This window comes from Pteropus vampyrus, unplaced genomic scaffold (assembly GCF_000151845.1).
Source record: "Pteropus vampyrus isolate Shadow unplaced genomic scaffold, Pvam_2.0 Scaffold326, whole genome shotgun sequence".
Classification (NCBI taxonomy): Eukaryota; Metazoa; Chordata; class Mammalia; order Chiroptera; family Pteropodidae; genus Pteropus; species Pteropus vampyrus.
The window spans coordinates 119,952-130,104 of NW_011889107.1; the positions used below are offsets into that span (position 1 = coordinate 119,952).

At 45.9% G+C, this 10,153-nt stretch overlaps 1 long non-coding RNA gene across 2 annotated transcripts in view; it reads right to left on the reverse strand.

Moving 5' to 3' along the window:
• The window catches only part of LOC111730642, a 52,217-nt gene extending 48,980 nt beyond the window's left edge, over positions 1 to 3,237 (reverse strand). For both annotated transcript variants that reach the window (XR_002776768.1, XR_002776767.1), the window contains exon 1: positions 3,085 to 3,237. This is a non-coding gene — a long non-coding RNA (uncharacterized LOC111730642). The remainder of the gene's footprint in view (positions 1 to 3,084) is intronic.
• Positions 3,238 to 10,153: the final 6,916 nt, after the last annotated feature.

Consider the following 10,153-nt stretch of genomic DNA (forward strand, 5'->3'; position numbering starts at 1 on the left):
AGCTCCACACTTCACATGGCCTCTGTTCAAACCTCCATCTAAGTAACACCCAGGCCAAGCCCCATTCCTGACTTTTTTCCAGAGTCCCTTCCTCTTTCCACAACCCCCCAGAGACCTGCTCTCTCATCTTCCTGACCTGGTCTGCCCCTGGCTCTCACTGCAGCCCACTCGGCTCCACCTCAAGTTCCCTGGAAGGAACGCCCAGTCCTTACTAGGCCACAGCTCAGCTGGCAAGCTTTCCCCCTTCACTTCCCCATCTAGCTTTCCAGACCGAACAAGCTGAAGTAGAGAAGGGACCAAGCCTCCTCCTCTCCCTGGGCCTCAGTTTCTCCATCTGTAAGGCAGAGAATGGCTCTGTCCTGGCTGCTTTCCAGAGTTGAGAGGAGGTTCTGATGATCACAGGGTAGAAAGCTTTGTAAACAGCAGTCCAGCCCTGAGCGCCTCATTCCTGGGCCCTGGTTAGAAGGGTGGGATCTCAAGTCAGCCTGGAGCCGAGCTCTGCCATCCTGGCAGCTCACCTAACCTCCCTGTGCTCCAACACCTCATCCAAAGAACAGGATCACAACAGTACCTTCCACATAGAATCATTGTGAAAATTGGCTGCAGTAAGGTACTAGATGTACACAAAGGGTACCTAACACCTTTTATCTCCACAAATAAATGGTAGCATTAAGTGAAGGGCCTGCCTCCCTCTGTGGAGAGAGCAGACTAAAGTAGAATCGCAGCTGTGACATCAGGCACTTTTCTGGAGAACTCCAGAGGGAAACTCGGCTCCCTGAGGTGGGTCCCCAGCCCAGCCATCCCCCACTGAGAATAACTCTAAATAACTGGCTGGCCGGGTGACAGCAGGTTTTATAAATTGTGCTGTCACTGCAGATATTCTTTAACTCACAAGAAGTTGCAGAGCTCTTTATGATGTCCCTTTCTCATTTAATCCTTTACAAAGCCTGTAGAGTCTGTGGGGGCTTTGGTTCCAGGCTGACCTAAGCTCATTTCCAACTCTGCTACTTACTTGCTATGTGATCTGGGGCAAGTTATTTACCTTCTCTGGGCTTCGCTTTGCCTCGTCTGTAAAGCAGGCAGGACACTCTCAATCTTGGAGGGATCTTGTGAGCATTACAAGTGTCAGGCATAGAGGAAGTACATAATAACCCTAAAAGCTCCATTACTCCCATATTCTTATCTAGATGAAGAAACTGAGGCTCAGAAAGGCTGGTAAGGAGCAGGACTCTGGCTTCTACACAGGAAGTTAGTCCCCTGTTCATGAGTTTTTGAGGCCATGAGGAATGGTTCTGGCTGCTCAAGACCAAAGACTGATCTTGGGGTATTGCTTTACATGCCTGTCCTTATAATTCTCATCAGTCATAGCTGGCCAGGTCCAGTCCTCAGCACCAATGGGTCAGAGAGGACAGGGCCAGGGTCAAGATGGGTATGGTGGGTGAGATAGCGAGGCTGTGTGCCCTGTGCCCACTGGAAAACCAGCAGACACAGGAAAGGAGAGTAGTGGGCTTGTCTCAATCAACTACACTAAGAGGACACAATGACCTCATCTATGCAGCCAGCTGGGCTATTCTCTTTTCAACAGCCTGAAGTCAGTAGGCTAAGAGACATTTCATGGCACTGCCCTCATATCTGCTGATTTAGTAAGCCTGCTTCCAAGTAAAAGACAAGAACTCTTCTTAAGCATCTGTCTCTGGGCAACTTTTAATTTTCTCTCTTTTGAAGACAATGATGAGATACCATTTTTCACCTATCTAATTGATAAAGACTAAAAAGACAAGAACACCAATATTGGCCAGAGGATGATGAAAAGGGCAGGTCCCTCTACAGCTGGTAGAAATGCAATGTGTGCTATGTTTTCAAAGAACGATTTGCCAAAGCCTTAAAAATGCCCCTCTCCTTTGATCTTGTTGTTCTCCTCCTAGGATTTGCACTGAGTTATTGGTACAAAGTTGATGTTTACAACTGCTCCCAAATGAAAACCACCTAAATATTCATCAATAGAGGATTGGTTAAGTCAGCGATGGACTAACAGCCAGCCATTAAAAATCAGGCTAGGAAGAATATTTCCTCACAGAGAGAATGTTCATTATAGATTAAGAGACAAAGCAAGTTATAGCCAGGATGATTTGCATTGATACAAGCAGGGTTGATCAGTTTTTCTACAGCAGGGCTTGTCCTCTTAGAATGTTCCTCTTGGACCCAGCTGTATGGAAGTCCAGGCTATTCTGCTGAAAACAGAGGAGGGTGCAACACCATATGGAGAGAATGGCCCCAGCAATGGATCCTACTGAATGCAACCGCATGAATAAATAACTTAGCAGCACCATGGGGAGCAGAACTGCACAAAATCATGAGAAATAATACATAGTTGTCATTTAAAGCCACTAAGTTTCGGAGTGGTTATTCTATAGCAATAGACCACTGAAATATCCCAGCATTTTCATTTCCTAGATTTTCAGAATGCATATAGACCATTAGAGCATCCAGCCTTGTTCACTCCTGGAAGGCAGGTCCTGGGGTGACTCCAATTACTGAGCCTCTGTCACTGACCAGTCATTGTGCAGCTTTCACAAACCATCACGTACTAGGCACTTAATAAATATTTCCTGAATAAGTGAAAAAACGTCTTAGTTAACACACACTGCAGCCCTGTGAGCTAAGAGTTATTGTTTTATTATAACTCAACTGATATTCATTCATTAGAGAAGAATCAGAAAAATGCAGATATTAAAAGAGAAGAAAATAAAAGTTATCCCTATTTCTACCACCCATAATTTCAATTAACATTTAGCATATATGCATAGAAATTTAATTATATTACATATGCATATTTACTTTTTAAAATGTGATAAACATTTTGTAACCTGTTTTTTCCATTCAAAGCAACTTTGACTTTCTTTCCACATCAATAAGTGTATATCTCTATTCAGCACTTTTAATGAATGTGCATGTTTGCCTGTGTGACTCACACCCCATCCTCCTCTCCACTCCTGCACAGAGGTGAGCTCTGCCTGCCTTGTCTGTGCCCTATGGCCTCATCGCCTAACCATAGCCAATCAGACCCTGGGAAAAATATCTCACCCAAACAGGGCCGATTTGCTTCTCTCTTCTAGAAACTCAGAATCAGAACCAGGAGACAGTTGAGTCAGCCTTGAGGGTTGCTGAGATGATCCCATGTGAGTTCTGGCGTTGTACGGTGGTCATGTTCTGCCATGTGGAGCCAGACACGCTTGTCCATGAAGAGAGAGAGGAATAAAGCAGGGGTACAGGATCATACCATCCTGGTCATAGTGTATTTGCTGAGTCCAGAGCTTTGTCAGCACTACTACATCCTTGCCACTGGTTTGGGAGACACACCTGTATCCTTTAATAAATTCTCTTCTTTTGGCTGAAGTTGGCTTATACATATTGATACTTGCAACTGGAAAATCTTAACATCATTAAGGAAATAAGGAAGATGTGACTCAGCCAAAAGCCAAGCCTCTCAGACACAGTAAAAAGAACAACCTAAGATAGAAGAATATTGTCCCAGCACCTTCTCTAAGCAGAGGCTCTACCAGCTACTTCACAATTCCAGGTACACAGGCTAGAACATGAGCTGTTTGAGGGGAGGGCTCCAGAGCCAAGCAGCGAAGGCCCTCTTTTTATGCTGTGGCTTCTGCCTTCCAACCTCAGCAACAAACATCTGTTGGGCACCTGCCATATTCAGGGCACTGTGCTCAGGACAAAGATGAGGATCGATGATTCAAGTTCCATGTGCAACTTAGTGCAAGTCAACAACGGCTCTCTAGGTCTCAGTCTTTTTATCTGTAAATCAGTTGAAATATACAACTCTAAAATTTTTTCAGCTCCCACACCTATAAATCCAAGCCAGAGTCCTGATCCCAGCCCTTCAGGAACAAGATATTTATATATCAAGCTCTAGAAGTGCATAAGACTTTCCAAACACCTTCATATGCATTGTGTCCTATGATCCTCTCGAGAGCCCCACAAGGCAAGGCTTGTTAGGTCACTTTTAGAGAAATGAGAGAGGCAGAGAGGTTAAGCGACCTGTCTGAAGGTATGCAGCTTTGAATGGAAGAACTGGAACTTAAATCAAAGTTGGAGCCAACCGCCCCACTGGGGGCAGGAACAAATAACTCTTGACCTTTATTATCATAGTTTTAAAGATGAGGAAAGTTTATATGAGGTAACTAGAGTAGTCAGCTTCATAGAGACAGAAAGTGGACTAGTGGTTGCCAGTGGCTCGGGGGAGGAGGGAATGGGAAGTTACTGTTTAATGAGTATGGAATTTCTGCTTGGGAAGATAAAAATGTTCTGGAGTTGGATGGTGGTGACGGCTGCATGACCAAGTGTGAATGTGCTTAATACCACCATTCACTTAAAAATTGTTAAAATGGTAAATTTTATGTTATGTATATGTTACCACTTTTTTTTTTTTTTTTTTTTTTTTGAGGGAACAAGTCTAGCAGGATAAAGGGAGTAAGTGTAGATCAGTTTATGAGAGTTCTGGGGACAAACTGGGTTCAATACTCAAATCTACCACTTGCTTACTTGCTTGACCTGGGGCAAATTACTCTGAAACTGTGTCGCAGTTTCCTTCTTTGTGAATGAGATAAAACAGCAATGTCAAAGATTTGTTATGAGAATTAAAGGAGCTAATTATATATCATTCACTTAGCCCTGCACCTGACACACAGTAAACTGTCAATACACATGACATTATTATGACAAGGCTCAACCCGGAGCCAGAAGGGCCTTGGAGGTCACCTGTTACGATGCCTTCATCACAAAACTGAAGAGACTGAGACTTAGAAAGGGACAGTGACTTGCCTGAAGTCACCCTGCAAACCAGTAACAGAGCCCAGAGTGGAACTGAACCACTCCTCTTTGAGTCGAGATCTCTGCCTCCAGCCAGCCCATGGTACTTTCCCTTTCTTAAGAGCTAAACTGCCATGAATTTGGGGCATAAATTTCAGGCATCAATGAGAAAAGGTCATCCCTTTCGCCAGCTTTTGACTGGTTCTCACTCTCCCTCTTCTAAAGCGAGTCAGCTCCAATATAATGGGGTGAGTCAGCCAGCAACTCCGAGATGAATGTGCGTGTGACTGCCAGGTGGCATGCAGGTGGGGACAGGCACAGCCGGATGCCAGCTGGGTTGTGACTGCTTGCTGGAGGGGGATGGGGTAGAGGGAGAAGGGTAAGGGAGGGAGGTAGGCTGTGTGCTTTCTTTTGGAGACAAATTGCTGCATAGTGGTATTTAGAAATTAAGAGGTCCAGGTTTCATACCTTGAATTTGTTACCAAATTCCTCCTTTGGTGACCTCAAGCAAGTATGGCTTTAACCTAGTGTGCTTCAATCTCCTCAACTGCCCAGTGGATGTATAAATAAATTTGGTCTCGCCCTCAGGACAAGGTGTAGGAAGATTCTGCATAGTTAAAAAGTTGCATCAGCGTAAAGAGTATTGTTACTTCACTTCTCAGGAGAAATAAGATTCTAAGAACAAAACAGAGCTCAGACAGGCTGTGTGTTTTTCCCATCAGTCCTGGGACTTCACAGGGTCTCTGAGACTCTCAGGTCTCCACGTTCTTCTCCCACATCTCAGAGTGCCAGGTAAATTTCTCAGACTCAAACTCTACAGGGAGCCTACTACTGTGTGCTAGGCCCAGGGACATGTCATAGGACCCACCCCAGAGCCCCACAAGATCAAGATTATTCTGAGCCCCATTTTACAGAGAGAAAATTGAGGCTCACAGAGAGAACACAACTCATCAAAGATGGCACAACTAGCAGGGAGGAGCTGGGCCCTGAAGCCAGACTTCCTGAGTATTCCACCATTCACCCTCTCCTGTGGGCTGCATTGGGTCCCCACCTCCCAACTTCAGAGACTCCCAGAAAACAATACATGGAAACTGGAAGAGGTAGATTCCTGCTATCTTGATGTAAATAAGGCTTTAAAACTGTAAAACCCTGGAAATGATAATAATAGTTACTATTTTTCATTTATTATATACCAGTCACCCAATAGTCATTTTCTCTTTCATATTCTCAATAAATCTTTGAGGTAAATGCTGATATTATTCTCATTTTACATTTGGGGAAAATGAGGCTCAAAAACGCTGGGTAATATGCCCAAAGACACATAGCTAGCAGATCTGTCTCCAAAACTGGCGATTTATCCACCCATATCACTGTTGGCTCTTTCACTCATTCGTTCATTCATTCATTTTTTGCTTCATTCATTAAAGTTTATAGCCTCTTCCTTGTGCTAAATAAATAGCTGGACAGACAGAAGTCAGGAATGCTTGAGTCCCTACCTAAAGGAAGTCATTATCTAGGAAAAGATATGGCTCAAATAATTGTAATCTAAGTGATAAGAGCCAGGCCTCTGGTACCCTGCTTGTGCTAGTGCTGGGTCAGGTGTCTGGGCACTGTTGGTTGGAGTTTTTGTTTGCTTATTTTTTTAATCAAGGTGCTAGAACTCAAATCTACTCCCCGTGTGATCTCAGGCAAGTTACTTAATTTCCTTGAATCTCAGTTTTTCCTTTTAGAAAAAGGAGAGAAAAATACACATCTCATAGAGTTTTATCAGGGATTAAAAAACTGGAATAATATTGTATTCATTCATTCAACAAATAAGTACTGAGTCTCATTGTGTGCCAGGTACTGTTTTTGGTGCTGGGGATGCTAGCTAGAAGAAGTGGACAGCAGACATTCCCTTGGACCCAGGGAAACATTTTTCTTTAAGTAAAAATTTTTTCAATTGAAGCAAAATGTGCACACAGAAAAGTGCAAAACTTAGAAGTGTGCAGCTTGAATTTTGACAAACTGAACACACCCATGCAACCAGCACCCTGATTACAAAACATTACCAGCAGGTCGGGATTAGGGGTGGAAAATGAAGCATTCACCTACCTAGTAGGATTTATTGGGGTGCCAAAAAGCTCGGTCCTCAAAATAAATAATGTTTTTAATGCAATCTTTCTTTTAAACAATCAAAATTAATGCAAAAAAAAATCCATGATGATAAAATATCAAAAATTTAAATAATGACAAGATTAGTAACAGTGCCCTGTTGAGTCATATTAAAGCTTGAGGCAAAAGGAAAAAATCAGTAATGTGGTGGATAGAGGAGCCATCTCTAGGGTGGAGACTAGAAGGAATGGGGCAAGATGAGTTTAGATTTAAATATGGTGAGTGCCAGGTACCTGTGGAACATGCGGCGAGCTGTCCTAAAGGAAGCTGGGCAGACAAGCCTGGTGCTCAGGGGTATGTTCCTTCAATAGCCCCAGCATCAGCAAGCAGGTGGTGGCCCTGATGAGAGCGCTTCCAGAGAGCCGGGGAGGGGCAAACAAAAGGATAAGAAGGAAAGCTAAAAAAAATTCTCTGGGAGCGGGTGGTTTGAACGGGTGTGCAAATGAGAATGAAAATATTAAGCACAAAACTGGAGTCCAGCACCATGTTTACCTGCAGCCTGAGAGAATTTGAGCTGCAAAACATCTTGCGGGTTTGGGACTCCCGTGTCCCAACCCCTGCCAAACCCCCTTGCATTAACTTCAGTTGACTCAGCAGGCCCTTTCTCCTGGCTGCCAGGGACGCTTGCCTTTAAAGGCAAAAAAAAAAAGAAGAAGAAGAAGAAGAAGTCTTTTCCTGGTCCGCCTTACTCACTCCTGACTCGGGAGCCGCAGGGCGGAGCCGCTAGGACCCTGCTCAGCGCCGCCGCCGGAGCCCACGTTCGTGCTGTCAGGCACGCAACCAGCCAGCATCTGCCTGGCCACCTGGAACCGCCCTGCCAGTCCCAGAGAGCTCTTTTCCTCCAAGCGGCTAAGGCTGGAACTGCTTAGAATCAGAATTACAAAAGTCCCAAGTTCCTTCCTGGGCTAAAGGTAGCCTCCAGGGACAAAGCTGCCAGCGTGACCACAGCTTGGGGGTTGCGGGGAAGAAGGGGCAGGTGGCCCTTGATCCTTCCAAACTGAACCCTAGGGTTCCCCAGGCCTCCTCACATCCTCTTTAAAACCTCAGGGTAGCATAGGCTTGAAGGAAGGTTGAGAATCTTAGGTCTTTCCCCTGCTCAAAACTCTCCATGGCTCCCCACTGCCCACTGAATTAAAGCCCTAACACCTATATCAGGCATTTGAGGGCCTTCGTGACCCCATCTCTTCAGCATCTTCTCTCACTCAAATTCCCCCTATCTTTATCTTCTCTCTCTCCCAAGCCCCCGCACTCCAGCCATAGGGGAGACTTAGCCTGGCTTTCTCTGGCTTAAGCTGCACCTTCACCACCCACTTCCAGGCACTTATTTGCTCATGCTTTTTCTCCCCATGCATCCCCAAATTCCAAGCTCAGATGCCACTTCTTTAGATTTTTCTCTGGTGTTCCTTCCCTATTTGGAGTTATATCCTATTTCACAGGACTCAGCCACCCCCAAAATAGACTAGCCCACTTGAGAATCTAATCTCTGACCCAGTGTAAAGAGCTTCTGATGAATGTACCTCTAAACAGTAGCCTCCAGGGGTCATAAACTTTTACAGAGAGAAAACTCCTAGAAATGGAATTTCGAGCAGGTAATGGGGGTCTGTTTGGGCAGGTATGGAGAAGGATAAGGGAGAGATTCCCTCTTGGGGGACTCAGGGACACTTCCCAGAGGAGGCCCAATTCCAAGGGTGCTTTGTGCCATCAGAAGTATTTTGGCATGTTGAGGTTGAAGGGAGTTAGGCCAAGGAAAAAACCTGAGCAAAGGTATAGATATAGAAAGTGCTGGTGTGAAGGGTAAGGCTAGGCTTGTAAACTGGAGCCCTGAGGGCCTTGATGGCCAGGATGAGCTTTGCTCCCTCGGTGACAGTGTTAGACATTCGAGCAGGAGAGTAGGGGTCAGGACTGGAGGAGGCGAGACTAGCAGAGCTGTTGGACCTGCAGACAGCAGGGAGGGAAGGAGGATGAGATGGTGCAGAAGGTAAACTTAGCAGGACTTGGTGGCCTCTGGAACCCAGATGAGGAGACAATGTCCCTAAGTTTTGAAGGCTTAGCAGTTGGGATACCATAGAAATAGGAGCCATGGGGTAGGGGTGTGCCCAGAGGGGCCTGCCTTCCCTTCCAGGGTTCCAGGCCCAGCCAAGGTGTCACCTCGGCCAGCACTGGACACACAGCCCAGGCAGAGGACTCCAGGGGTCATGTGGTCAGCTCAGATTCCTCCTTTCCAACATAAAGTCACCCCTCCTGGGCCCCTCCATGGGGAAAAGGGCCTGTAGCCTAACCTCAAGATTTTGGCCAGACCTTTAGACGGAGACTCTTTCCCTTCACTGTGCCTCAAGTAAGGTAAGTTCTGGAAAAGGAAATGAGGTGAAATTGGATGAAATAAGGTGAAATAATTCCACTATCACTAAAGGAAGACTTACCATGTGTCCATCGGCATGTGCTTCTCTGGAAACTATAACTCTGATGACAGTACATGAGAGTGATGGTGACATACCCACATGAAAACTGGGGCTCATAGGCCAGCACCTGACCTAGGACCATACAAGGCTACTACGCAGTGGACCTGGTTGAAACCCAAGGTCTCCTGTGCTCTTACCTGTCAGCATAGATTCGCATGTACTGTCATGTGAGGAAAGCTTCACAGAGGTGGTGATATGAAAGCCTAGAGAAGTTAGTATGGATTTCCAGGCAGGGGGCCCAGCCTGCAGGGGGCCCAGCCTATAATAAGGCAAGACTTCAGCATCAAACAGATGCTGGGGTAGAGGAGGTTAAAACAATATTGGTACTGCGACCTCCCATAGTCTAACGAACGCTACTTAAATACCACTTACCAAGTAACAGACGCTGTTCTAAACATTTTACAAATATTAACTCACTTAATGTTTATAACAAACCAGTGAGGTGGTTGTGTTATCCCTAGTTTACCTGTTATCCAGTGGCGCACAGCCTGGCACGAGCTCCACCATTTTGCTAGAGGCCGCTGAAGCTCAGAGAGGTGTGCACACTTGCTAAGGGTCACACAGCGAGTACTTTCCCCGGACCCAAGGCACAGGAAGAAAGGAAGACGGCAAGAGCGAGGTCTGGGCCCAGAGCCCTGTCCCTGGCACTAGCCCCCTCCCCCAGAAGCCCCGCCTTGCGTGCATTAAGCCCCACCCCCGGCCCTGCTCACCCCACC